This window comes from Mobula hypostoma, chromosome 3, assembly GCF_963921235.1.
Source record: "Mobula hypostoma chromosome 3, sMobHyp1.1, whole genome shotgun sequence".
NCBI classification, from domain to species: domain Eukaryota; kingdom Metazoa; phylum Chordata; class Chondrichthyes; order Myliobatiformes; family Myliobatidae; genus Mobula; species Mobula hypostoma.
Window position 1 is genome coordinate 144,877,977 of NC_086099.1, and position 14,145 is coordinate 144,892,121.

The following is a 14,145-nucleotide window of genomic DNA, read 5'->3' on the forward strand; positions in this document are numbered from 1 at the left end:
AAGAACTGCCCCTTGTTCTTGTCACCGCCCAACCTCTGCAGCCTCCTCTATAACCCACTGTGATCTCTACATCATTGTTTCAGCCTACTGCGAATTTCCATTGTTAATCGCTGCATTATTTGTTGCTGTAGCCTTATGATCTAGAATTCCCTCTTTACAATTATCTACCAATTATAATCCTTTTCTTCAATCAAGTTACTGGATGTAATATCTCATTACATTTCCTAATGTGGCTTGATGTCACAGATTGTATAAGTTTCTTGAGACATTTAATAATTCAAAAGTGTTATCTGAGTACAAGTTGTTAAATAAGGTATTGATTAGGAGCATACTGGAAAGTAAGTGTCTCAATCCATAACTCTGTAAGACTAACGTAAGAATCTGGCTCCTTACTGAGAGAAAAATGCTGACTTTAAAATCGTGTTGCATTGTTTGAGAATGTAATGGAAGATATAAAAATATTGTATCATCAGGAAACCGTTTGTGTTCTTATGGGAAGAAATTTGTGGAGCTACGAACTAAGATGTATTTTTTGTTTCTGTTCACTCTGGTAACTTATCTCTGTCATGTTGACTGCTGCTGTTCTCAAAAACTTGTTGTGGGCGACAGGTGCGGCAGCTCGCATAATTATCTCAGTGAGCGGTAATCAGTTTTACTTCCACTGCTGCTGCGTAAAGTTTGCATGTTTTCTCTGTGACTAAATGGGTTTCTTTTATAGTCTCCTTCCACATCAATATACAATACGAATCATAATTAATTTTATTACCAACAAAATATGAAATACATTCCGCTGTAATACATAGTATGTTGATTTCTTCTTCCAAAACAAGACGGCTACCAATTTTTTCAATTAAAAATGTTATAATTTTGAACTCTTCTGCATTAAATTATTCCCCTTGCAGACTGAAGCCGAAAGTAAACTCCCGGTCACTGATGAAAGCACGTGCTCACGATGGCCACCCACTGCGCGCGGCCGCTCCCACGCGGTGATTGGCCGGCAGCTGCGCCTCGGCAACAATAGACTGGGGCGCAGCCGTAGAATGGGAATCTGCATCTGGTATCATTCGAATGTGATGCTCATGCGCGCCCGCTGACTGCTTACAGACGGAGAGGGAGGGGTCAGGCTCTAAGTGTCTGGCTGTGTGTGCATCCTTCTCAATTTATCTATTCCAGCATCCTTTCAGCAGGAGATGCCCTGTTGTTCATCCAGTATAATTTTAAGTGAGTTGGGTTAAAATAGGTAAGGTAATATTTGAATCTTGCTGCATCATCGTGATTTTTCTTGCCCATCCCTTTTCTTGCTCATAATTCATTTCATTATCCTTTTGACTGTTTTGTTTAGGGTAGCCGAGATTATTTAAGAAACTGCGTGTGTCTGGCCTTGTTTTGTGTTGCGCTAGGGTCTTTTGCATTTTCCAGCCTATATATTGCTATGTTTGCAGTATCTGACGCCTTCAGTATTTTATTACTTCTCTGTCTTTTCCAGCAGTTTTAACAATTGAATGCATATAGGCGAAAGTGTAAGTTTTTCAGATTGCAATGAAACCACTTTGTCTGTAAATGTCATCCCCCCCGCCCCCCATCCTTGTCCGTGGATAAGTGCAGGAGTGGCTGTCTGATGCCCTTAATCAAAGAAAACACCCTGTTCCAAAATACCGTTTCACTCCCCTTGTATGTGTGTACTAGAGTAGCCAATATAATTAATGCGCCTTTCCAATTTGCTGGACAAATCAGAAGCCATTTTGTTTAATATTCTGAAAGGAAAATTTTAGGGTAATTAAAAATTAAGGGAACCAAATATCCCTGAGATAAAAAAATAATTTGAATCTCTGGATATTAATTAGAGTGACTTTGACGTGAAGTGTTGGTGGATGAGTCAAATACCACTGTGATTGAAGTTAGCTTTACAAAAGCCTTTGACAAGGTATAGAATGAAATTTCTTCTTTCCTTGAGGTGAAGAAGAAAGGGTGGGTTTAATAAAAACTTGTGTCAGACAAAATATTTATGAGAAAGCCTGAGACGTGAGACCAAATGCCAGAATCTGCAGCAAGAAACAAACTGCTGTAGTCCAGGTGAACCATCTTGATCTGAAATGTTGACTGTCCATTTCCCTTCATAAACAAATGACTTGGAGTTAAGTACAATCTGAGTAGTTATTGTGGTGTACCTTATTAATTGGATACAGTAAAACTCCAGTTGCTTTGTTGGACTGGTAAGTTTCCCAAATTATTCAATGTTTACTGGTATTAATGCCCCAACACTGCGTGTTGCCTGGGATGGAATGTTACAGTTCTGAGGAGATGAAACTGGATAAACTGGGCTTGTTTGTTTGGAGTGGAGGAGGCTGAGAAGGGAGCTGAAGAAGGTGTAAGCAGTTTGATTGGCACACACGAGTTTTTCACATGGTAGAAGCCTCGGAAGCCAGAGGACACGGATGAGCAGTAAGAGGTTTAATGGGATCAGAAGGTTTTTTTATGCCCCAGTTTCCCCCATGATTTACAATCTGGTATACGCTGTTTGAGAAGGTGAGGAGGAAGGTAAACCACAACATGTAAGAAGCATCTGGGTGAGACCTGAATTGCCAGTGCATTAATATTGGTAAATGAGATTAGTATAGAGAGATACTTGATAGTTGGCACAGATGTGATAGGCAAAAGAGCCTATTTTCTGTGAAAGTTGTGTTTTTCAAATGTCATGAAGTCTAATAAAATTTCCAGTAACTAGTAGATTTTCGGGGAGTGGGTCACTGAATGTTTCAAGGAGCCTGGGAAACACCACCTGATAATCCAGAATTTGGATTTCTGAATAATCAGATACCAGGTTATAGGAGCTTTATAAAGGGCTGAAGTAATGTTCAATCCTAAAGGTTGTGTTGTATGTTAGCATTGTAGTTAAATTACTGTAGTAACAGAGTCCTGGACTGTTGATCAGATCAAATCTGTAGAATCTTACTACAGCCATTTAAATAACTGAATTGGAAAGAAAATCTTAGCTGTGTACATATATCTATTGATGCTTCTGGACACATCTTCAGTGATGTTCCTGGAATCATCGGGTGTTTCGGGTCTTTCAACATCATACAACCTCCTCCAGGTGACCCAGCCGGGGCTGATCAGACCCCAGCTTGTGTCCAGATGGCTAGCTACTTATGACTCCATGGCTCCCCTCTTTTGAGCCACAGCCATCTTGAGGCCCTCTCTGCTGCATCGGTGGTACTGCGGATGGCTCTCTTCTTCTCTCCCTCAATGCCCAAATTGCTGAAGGCTCTAACTAAAGAACGGGCTATGAATCCCCTACAACCAACCTCCACTGGGAGACACTGCGCTCTCCATCCAGCCTGCTGACAGTTGCTGACCAGTCCTGCGTACTTGGAGAGCTTCCTTTCAAAGGCCTCCTCCAAGCTATCTTCCCATGGGACTGTCAGCTCCAGCAGCACCACTTGCTTAGTAGACTCAGACACTAGGACAATGTCTGGTCGCAGGGTGGTGGCTGCGATATGGTTGGGGAACTTCAGCTGCCCTTCGAGGTCCACCAACAGCTGCCAGGCCCTTGCAGAGGTCAGAATGCCTGCAGATGTTCTTTTGGCAGGTATTGGCTGCTCCCCAGCTCTGACAAAGGCAATGGTCTGCTTGGAGGGTCGGGACTGCTTTGCCCACTCAACTCCTGCGCTGACGGCTTCAGCAATGGTCTTCAGGACCTGATCATGCCTCCACCTGTACCGTCCCTCACCAAGTGCCCTTGCACAGCCGCTGAGGATGTGCTCCAGAGTTCCTCGCTTGGAGTGCAGTGGGCACGCAGATGACTCTGCCTTGCCCCATGTGTGCAGGTTTGATGGGCTTGGAAGCACATCGTACACTGCCTGGATGAGAAATTGGATGCGGTGTGGTTCGGCTTTCCAAAGATCAGCCCAGGTCACTTTCCTCTCAACCGCATTCTCCCATCTTGTCCAAGCTCCCTGTTGCTTCATTCCCACTGCCTTGCAGGCTCTCGTCTCCTCCACTACTGCTCTCATCTCCTCTTGATCTAGATGACACCTTTCCTTCCCTCTGGTGTCCATTTGGGGAGTTGGAAAGGATCCCAGCCTGGCTTGGCCTTGTGTGACCATTCCCACCAGCCTCCTGTGACGCAGCCTCGCCTCTGCCTCCTGAACAGCTTCCTCTGCCCTCCACTTCCTGCCAGTCCTCACTTGGATCCCTGCTGTAGCCACCTTCGGGTCACTTGAGTCCCTATACTGTATCACTTCTCTGGCTCTTGTTACCTTGAATTCTTCCTCCAAGGATTTGAAGGGCAGCCACAATATCGTGAAGTGTTTCTGTTTTGGTTGATTATCTGTGGTTTATTAATGTTACTCAGGATAGGAAATCTGCAGGCCTTGCCCATTCAGAGGAATGTCTAACTCCAGCACATCAATGTGGTTCACTAGTTAAAGCCTCCTCAGTCAATGGTAATTAACAATGGAAATAGATGCAGACATTCTGAGTGGCATTCACGTGTTGTTAACAACAAAAAAAAACTTCCTTTGTAATACTGCTTCTGAAACAGGGAAACTTGCATAGAGAAGGGCACAATGTGATTCGATGTATTTTAGTGGGTTTTAAGTTCTTTTGAAAGAATGAAGTATTTGTGTGATGAAGTTTTGAGTTGATGAGCAGCAATAGAGGAATGAAATGCAGTAAGTACTAAACCTGAAACAGCAGATTGCAAATGAGATGTCATGATGTTTAAACAACTCAATGCACCAATTCAACCGTACCTTTATAACAATTGCTACAGCAGAAAAAAGATATTTTGGCCAGAATAGTTTAAAACAGCCTTTCTCAACTTATTTTGCCCTGGAGGAACCCCTGAAACAATTTTCAGATCTCGGGGGAACCCCTGCATAAAAAAGATTGTCCACAGCTCACAGTACATTAGTGTGATCAGTAAGTTGTAGATATAATACAGTAATCCGAAAATAGCTGTCAATGCTCTTTTGAGTAGAAAATGAAATTTTAGCCAACCTTTCTTGGGGAAAAACCAGGTAGTTTAGCTTACATTTCTTGAAATTAATCTCTTTTCCTTTCATAAATTTTAAAAACTCAAGGCAAACGATTTTTCAATTCTAGGTCAAACTTGAGATGAGCACCCATGGATTTCACCTTCAACGGAAATGAGACAATTTCTATTCTTGCTCTTGATGCTTGTTAAACAAGAAAAAAACTTTCTCACACATGTAACAAGTTGAAAACTGCAGCAAAATGTTCATTGCTTTCCCATGAATAGCAGGATACTCTTGCGTAGAAATCCAGAACTTGTCCAGGGGCAGGTCACTAAATCTCACCTTGCATGCATAATCAGACTGCAGCTCGCAAAGTTCTTCTCTCAAAGTCAAGTTTTCAGGCTGAGCGGAAGATTCAGAGAAAAGGTTCCTCACCCAATCATACAATTGTGTTGAAAGGGAGGAAAAATACTGTTCAGTTTTGTTCTGCAGTTCTTTAATTTAAAGACTCAAGGCTTTATTATCCTTTCTCACTCTCAAGCCCAAGCAGCAGTGGAAACATTTCAAGATTTCCTTTTGCAACATCATTTTTCCAAAGATTCAGGTTCCTTTTAAATCCAAGAATCTTGTCACTTGAAGTCAAAACATTTTCCCCAGGGCCTTGCAGAGACTTGTTAGCTGGCTCATGTGATGAAAATTGTCTGGTAAGTAGGCGAATGTGTGCAGCCATTCTTCATCTTCAAAGCGCCCAGCAAAATTTGACCTATTTTCTTGAAAGTACTCCTGCAATCCACCTTGCAGCTCAGACACCCTGTTGAGAACTCTTCCTCTGCTAAGCCACTGGATTTTTGTATGTAGCAGGAGACTGGTGTGCTCTGCAGTTCAGCATTCTACACCATAATTCCCTCCAGGCTTGACAAGAAGCTCAGAAACCTCAGCCTTCACCCTGCCTTGTGCAGCTGGATCCTGGACTTCCTGTCAGATCACCGGCAGGTGGTAAGAGTGTGCGCCCTCACCTTGGCCCCTCTGATCCTCAACACAAGTAACCCTCAGAGCTGTATCCTAAGCCGCCTCCTTTACACTCTGTATACCCATGACTGTGTTGCCACCCACAGCTCCAATCTGCTAATTAAATTTGCTGATGATGCTACATTGATTGGCATTATCTCAAATAATAACGAGGCAGCCTACAGAGTAGAGGTCTTCACCCTGACACAGTGGTGTCACGAAAAGAACCTTTCCCTCAATGCTGCAAAAACAAAGGAGCTGGTTGTCAACTTTATGAGGAAGGGAGACAGGCTAACCCCTAATGACATCAATGGATCCGGGGTAGAGAGGGTGAATAGTTTTAAGTTCCTTGGCATAAACATCACCAAGGATCTCGTGTGGTCTGTACATTCTGACTGTGTTGAAAAAGGCGCAACAGCACCTCAGATGGTTGATGTTTGTTATGGTACCCCAAATACTAAGGAATTTCTACAGGGGCACAATTGAGAGCATCTTGACTGGCTGGATCACTGCCTGGTATGGGAACTGTACTTCCCTCAATCGCAGGACTCTGCGGAGAGTGGTGAGGACAGCCCAGTGCATCTGCAGATGTGAACTTCCCACTATTCAGGACATTTACAAAAAACAAGTGTGAAAAAAGGGCCTGAAGGATCACTGGGGACCCGAGTTACCCCAACCACAATCTGTTCCAGTTGCTACCATCCGAGAAATAGTTCTGCAGCATGAAAGCCAGGACCAATAGGCTCAGGGGGGTGGGGGGTGGGGGGTGGGGGGCAACTTCTTCCACCAGGCCATCAGACTGATTAATTCATGCTGATACAATTGTATTTTTATGTAACGTTGACTGTCCTGTTGTATGTACTGTTTATTACAAATTACTATAAATTGCACATTTAGATGGATATTTTTACTCCATGTATGTGAAGGATGTAAGAAATAAAGTCAGTTCAATTCAATTCTTTGTCCAGGTTTTCAGTTTTTTAAACATTCTCAAGTGAACTGGTCTTAAAGCTACTAAGTAACTTGCTTCCTGATTCCTTTTACTGACTGTGACTTTATTTTTAAAAGCTTAACTCTTTGAAATTCCAATAACCATTTAAAATAATCAGCACTTTTACGTGTCATATGGATGTAATTTGTAGTTAAGTGTCTTCAATTTTGCTGGAGCCATTGCTACATTTGTTAGTTGTTTGCCACAGACGAGACACAATGGGATAGGACAACTTGGATCACCAGTCCATATAAAACCCATTGATAAGTAGCTTTCATTGTAAAGATGGACTTTTTTTTTGTGTCCATTGTTGCACTAGTGCAGTGAAATGACTCAGATGATCGTAATTCTTCATCATTAACCTTATCTGAATTGTCCGCAGGCCTAAGCCTAGGCTTAGAACCGTTCTCTTTCATCTCACACCTCCCCTTCAAAAATCGCCATGCTGGGCTGTCTTTAGAATGACAATTCCCTTCAATTTTCTACTACACTGGGAGAGTTGGCTTGTTCCCATAAATCAGTTGGCGGTGTGTAACGGGAAGTTGGGGGAGGTGATTTGGGAGGGAGAGACTGATGTCACGACCCAAGTTGGGTGAGTCCATTCAATGCTCGGAAAACGCACTTCACACTCATCAGCCTGCATTCCTCTCCTCCATGCATACTGCACTTGCCAATTATCAGCCTACTGTACTCCCCTCTGTGCAATACAGCGCTCACCAAATATCAGCCTACCGTCCACCCCCGTGCAATACAGTGCTCACTGATTATCAGCCTATCGTCCTCCCCTCCATGCGAGACAGCTCTCACCAATTATCAACAGCCTGCCCTGTTCCTATGGCTCAACCAAATAAACATGGTCCTACTGTGCACCGCCATACTGGGCTGAGAGACCGCTAATGGGATTGCTAGCGGCTGCTCGGTCACTGCCCACCACTGCCCGCGTGAGCATTGCATGTTGTTCAAAGTTTTTTTAAAAAATGACTTCTTTTCTTAATCACGATCAGTTATCCAGGTAGCCGTTTATTTGGGACAACTCTTGAGGAACAAAAACTAAATTGAAAAAAATAACCAGGATTCCCTTTGTTTAATTGGGGCAGGAGATCATTGCCGAACAATTTCCAACTAGTGTTAGTCGCGTGTACTTGTGTGGCCGTTAGACACTACTTAGAGCGAGCAGTTTTAAAATAGTGTCAGTTGCATGTCTTTGTGTTCAGACAGCAGTGATTTTTGTCACTGATAGTTGGCGAGAAATAAGACAATTTAGAACCGTTTTGCTCACTGCGGTTTCAAGCATTCATGCTTGGATTTGCTAGAAACGGCTGGGAGTGAAAATGAAAAGATTTCACTACTTCAAGTTAGGAATTGCAAAGTATTTTAAGATATCCAAAATCATCTTGAATCTTATAATGAGAATGAAGATTTGGAGAATGTGATCGTCTAAAACTTTGTATGAAGGCAGTCCATTATCTGCACTGGGTGTCTGCGCTGATTTTGTTCATTTGCAGTCAATCAAAAGAACGTGGCAGATAAATTCTTCAGTCGATAACTATTTGGAGCTAATACAGTTTTTATAGTACTGTAGAGGTACCTAATTTGTTACTCAGTTAAATGGTAGTTTCCCTTTATTATACTTCTAACTATTTTCATGAAACTTCGGCTAATTGGGGCAGCTGCTTAATTGGGCAAAATGTACTGGTCCTGCTGTACCCCAATTAACCAGAATCCACTGTATAATTTAAAAAAACAAGTAGTGCAAATTGAGAACAAAGTAGTGAAGTAGTGTGTATGGGTTTGTGGCCTGTTCAGAATTGAACGTTGTACTAGATAATACTGTATTGCTGCTACTGTTGAGACACAAAAGACCAGGGATACCAGATTCTACAGCAATAAACACTCTGCTGAAGAAACTCAGCATGTCGAGCAGCAGCTATGGAGGGAAAAGAACTGGCAGCATTTTGGGTCAAACCCTGCATCAGGGCTGAGTGGAGAGGGGAAATAGTTGGAATAAAGAGTGGTGAGAGGGGACCAGAGGTGATTGGTGGAGTGAGAGGATGTAAAGAATGATGGGGAGACTGGGCTAGATAGGGCAGTGGGAGGGGCAGAGTTGGGGGATGATGCAAATGGATGATAAATAGAGGCAGACTAAGAAGGACAGATGGAACCAGGTAGGGAACAGGAAGAGTGAAGGTGGAGATATCTGGGGGGTGGGGGGTGATAAGTTGGAACAGACTACCAGTGCTTGTGTCTGATCATTAAGGAAGATCATAATGGGAGCCATCAGGGGAGAGATGAAAGGCAGATGCAATCAGAACTTGGGGATGGTGGAAAGAGGACTTGGGGGGAAGAACTGCTAAATGAAACATGGGTGCTAAGTGGATGGAACTAAGAGGGAAAGGGTGATGAAACTGGTTAATTCTGGGACGTGGAAATGCTAGGGAAAAGGGACCAAAATGGATTTGAAGTTGGGGGGGGCAGTGGGAGGGAACATCAATTTTGACAGTTACCTGAAATTAGAAAATCTAATGTTCATACATTGGTTTGTGGACTACCCAGGTGGAATATGGGGTGTCGTCCTTCTAGTTTGTGGTGGGTCTCAGTCGACAAGGCTGAAGATGATCAAGTCAGTGTGAGAATGGGAAGGTGAACTTAAACTGCATGAAACTGGCATCTTAGGATAGCCATTGCAGATAGACACACATGCCTTGCAGATTGATCACCTGGTTTGTGCTGATGGTCATGCCACGATCATCAACTGCAGTAGACAAGGTTGGAGAAAGTAAACGTGAATCTTTGCCTGACCTGGAAAGGCTGCTTAGATCCCTGAAATGTAACTGTGAACTGAATCACTGGATAGATGATACTGGTGATATAAAAAGCCTTTGTTGATCAAAACAAGTAAGCATTCTCTTGTAGACCCTTTCAAAATTTTTTGCTGTTCTCAAAGTACATTAAATTTTTATACTGTTAATTCAGGTGATTCGATACAATTTCAGTGACTGCACTGACATTGTTCAATATTTTGTGTATGACAAATGGTTCAATTGAGTTGGATATTAATAACAGGTGTACTCTGTACCTGACAACACACCTCTGAATGCTCAAACACCTTTGCTGGAACAAAGTAATTCACACAGATGGTAAAAGCTTCAGAGGATTGAGAACCCAGACACCCAAAATTAGTATTGTGAGAGCTGACTTTGAGTACAAAAATATCCCAATTGTTAATTGTCAAATATGAACCCAGACACCCAAAATTAGTATTGTGAGAGCTGACTTTGAGTACAAAAATATCCCAATTGTTAATTGTCAAATATGATTATGATCATGTTTCATATAGTAAATGACAAAATCAGTCTGGTTTGGAAGCTGCTTTGAACTTGGTCACCGTGATGCAATCATGAAAGGGTGTATCACCCTGAGGGGGGAGGGCATGTGAGTGGCTACAGTGCTCTGAATTTTTAAAAATGTTAACATTACTGCAAAATTTTTGCACTATATTCTTTTGTGTGTGCAGCGGATTCCAGTTCATTGGGCCATTAGTTAAGCGGGGCCACCGCTTATCGGGAGACTGTTGCTGAGCAGTTTCTAACTGGTGTTAGTTGTGGGCACATCATGTGGCCATTAGACACTACACCATGCTTAAAGCGAACAGTGTATGTATTTGTGTTTAAAAAGCAGTGACCTTTGTCACTGATAGTTAGCGGGTAATAAGCCGAAAGATGATTCGGAACTGTTTTTGTCACTGCGGCTTCAAACACTCAGGCTTGGAGATGCCAGAAACGGCCAGGAGTGAAAATGAAATGATTTTGCTACTTCAGCAAATTAAGAACTGTGAACAATTTGAATGATACAAGAAAATGAAGATTTGGAAAATGCAATAGTTGAAACCATTGTTTGAAGGCAGTCCACTATCTGACAAGGTGTCTGCACTGATTATGTTCATTTACAGTTAAGCAAACGAACACGTCATGTCAGTGTACACTGAACTTCTCTGCCGATAACTATTAAGAATGAATATACAGTTTTATAGTACTGTAGTAGTTTTAGTATGTTCTGATTTGTTCTGTATTTCATTTAAATACATAATCAGTTAATTTTTTAATATGCCTTTTTAAATATTTCCATGAAACCTGCTAATTGGGACAGCCTCTTATTAGGAGCAAAATGTACTGGTCCTGATGTGTGCCAGTTAACTGGAATCCAATGAATTAATACAATTGTTTCAAGTAGGGTTTTATAAAAAAAGACCTACGTCAGCACTATCTCTGCCTTGTTGCTTTAAGATACAAACTATAAGAATTCAAATACAGGTAGATGCTGGTTAATTGGGACACAATGGGACTACATTTTGGCCCAATTAAGCGGCTGCCCCAGTTAGCCAAAGTTGCTTGGAAATATTTAAAAAGGTTTTTTTTAAGAAAAAGACAAACTACCATTTAGTGGAGTTACAAATTATATATTTAAATGAAATACAGAACAAATTAGAACACTACCAATATTGCCACAGTGCTGTAAAACTTGGTTCTTAATAGTTATCAGTGAAGGAATTCATCTGGTGTACAGTTCCGTGTTCTTTTGAGAGACGAAATGAAAAATCAGTGCAGACACTTGGTGAAAATGGTTGGTTGTCTGTTATATCCAATAATGAAAGGAGACCTGTGTGGAAGGGTTTTTAAAATGGAATGGCAGAAGTTGAGGAGAGTTATGTGCTGGACTGTTCTGTTATGTTCTCTTCCATTTCTTGCACATTTGCCCTCACCCCATTCTCCCACCGCCACCCCAGGGTTCCTCTTGTCCTCACCCTCCACCCCACCTGCCTGCACATCCAAATTCTCTGTAATTTCTATCATCTCCTAAAGGATCCTGCCACCAAGCACCACTTCTCCTCCCCACTCCCACCCCCTCCCACTTTCCACAGACCCTCTTGTCCACTCATCCTACTCCACTGATCTCCCTTTTGGTACTTATCCTTGCAAGTGGAACAAGTGCTACACCTGCCCCTACACCACCTCCCTGCCATCCAGGGTCCCAATCAGTCCTTCCTGGTGAGGAGACACTTCACCAGTGAGTCTGTTGGCGTCATCTACTGTATCCGTTGCTTCCGATGTGGCCTCCTTTATATTGGTGAGACGAGCGCCTATGCTCTGTCCACCAGAAAAAGCGGGATCTTCCAGTGGCCACCCATTTTTATTCTACTTCCCATTCCCATTCCGACATGTCAGTTCCTGGCCTCCTCTACAGCCACAATAAGGGCACACTCAGGTCGGAGGACCAACACCTTGTATTACATATAAGGCACCTCCAACCTGATGGCAAGAACACTGATTTCTTGAACTTCTGGTAATTGCCCCCCCCCCGCCACCCTCCACTTTCACCATTCCCCATTCCTGTTTCCTTTTCTCACCTTATCTCCTCACCTGACCATCATTTCCTTCTGGTGCTCCTCCACCTTTCATTTTTTCCATGGCCTCTACCCTCTATCAGATTCTTCATTCTCCAGCCCGTTATCTCTTTCACCAATCAACTTCCCAGCTCCTTACTTCATCCCCTCCCCCTTTCCCACTTTCACCTATCACTTGCCGCCATGTGCATCTTCCTCCCCTCCCTCCATCTTATTCTGACTTCTTCCCTTCATTTCCAGTCCCAATGAAGGGTCTCGGCCTGAAACGTCGACTGTTTACTCTTTTCCATAGGTGCTGCCTGGGCTGCTGAGTTCCTCTGGCACAGTGGTCCTCAACCTCCGGGCCGCAGACCGATACATTGCCGTGAAGAATGTAGCGGTGCAGTGGTGGCTGGAACGCATGGAGCACATCTTGAAGAAAAAAGCAGAAATAAACAAGCTAATTAATTAGGTGCCTCCTGGCATGTAAATGTTGGCCTAGATCAGAGGCGACGCAATTGGCAATTGCCTCTGATCTGGGTCGACATTTACGTGCCGGGTGGCACTTAATTAATTAGCTTGTTTATTTCTGCTTTTTTCTTAAAGATGTGCTGGGTGTGTTCCAGCCACTGCTGCATTCTTCGCGGCAATGTATTGGTCCATGGCCCGGAGGTTGGGGACCACTGCTCTAGCATTTTGTATATGTATGTTGCTTTGAAAATATGGATGATCCTTTCCATACTCTCTTCCCTTTGCAAGTTAAGAATTCAAATGGAAATTTCTTTTGGCAAAGCCCAATGATCTCGAATTTGGCCTTTCTGAGCTCCTCCACTGAGAGACAGTCTTGACCGATCTGTCCTTTAGCCTTCTCCATCTCTCTCTCTCTCTCTCCAAAAAATACCCTTGTTGTTCTTCATCCAAGTCAGACTGAGTAGGAGCGATGTTCAATTGATGCCTCTCCGACAAAGAAACAAGCAGGTTCTTAAATCTAAGAATCAAGGACATTGTCATCCTCAAATGGGTCTAGATGAGAAGTGATGGAAAATACATATTGCTGCATCCACATCCTCTTCAATCTGCATGGCATTCATTATAACACTTTTCTTGGCTTCCAGATAATCTCCCAGAAGTTCTCCAGAACAATTGGGATTCACAGGCCATTTCCTTTGTCTGAAGAAGATACCGAGGCATGATACCCTTATCTCATTCTTCGACCCTCTAGAGGTTATATCTGCCAGCTTACTTGAAGTGTTTACATCCCTCCATTGAGATGTTTGTGAGACCTTAAGAATTTCTGATACCACTTGCAACGAAGGTTCAGAATCTGGAAGTTTGATTCTTGATATATTTAGGCACAGAAGTACTATTGATCCAAAACACTGAGTTGTAAAACTTCCTCCACAGTGCATCTATACAGCATGTCATTGTAGTGGCAGTGAGCTCCATACAAAGGATAGAAACTACTTCGATTTTCCCATGATAAAAGCATTGTGCAGCAAGAAGTAGGACACTGCTAGATAGCCATCTTTGCTCGTGTCTTTAAAGTGGTAGAACTGTGCAGCACTAACTTCTCGCAAAACCAGGGGTTTCAAACATCTAATAACCTTGAAGTCTTCCAACTGGCAGAGTTCTTCAGCTAGTTTGTCCATTCATGAGCAACTAATCCTAGCTACATAAGATCTACATAAGTCCCTTTCTTATGTAGATCTTGAAGGATCTTAGCAGATAGCACTACCAGACTCAAGATTCCCAAGGGATTGTAATGGAACTAAATGTGGAGAGAATCC

At 42.8% G+C, this 14,145-nt stretch overlaps 1 protein-coding gene across 2 annotated transcripts in view; it reads left to right on the plus strand.

The window, feature by feature from the left end:
* Positions 1 to 1,085: 1,085 nt before the first annotated feature.
* The window catches only part of LOC134343572 (cytoplasmic dynein 1 intermediate chain 1), a 211,863-nt gene continuing 198,803 nt past the window's right edge, over positions 1,086 to 14,145 (plus strand). The window contains exon 1 of one of the 2 annotated variants that reach the window (XM_063042317.1): positions 1,086 to 1,240. The gene's annotated coding sequence lies outside the window, so the exon portion shown is untranslated. The remainder of the gene's footprint in view (positions 1,241 to 14,145) is intronic. The other variant, XM_063042318.1, reaches the window with a different exon arrangement.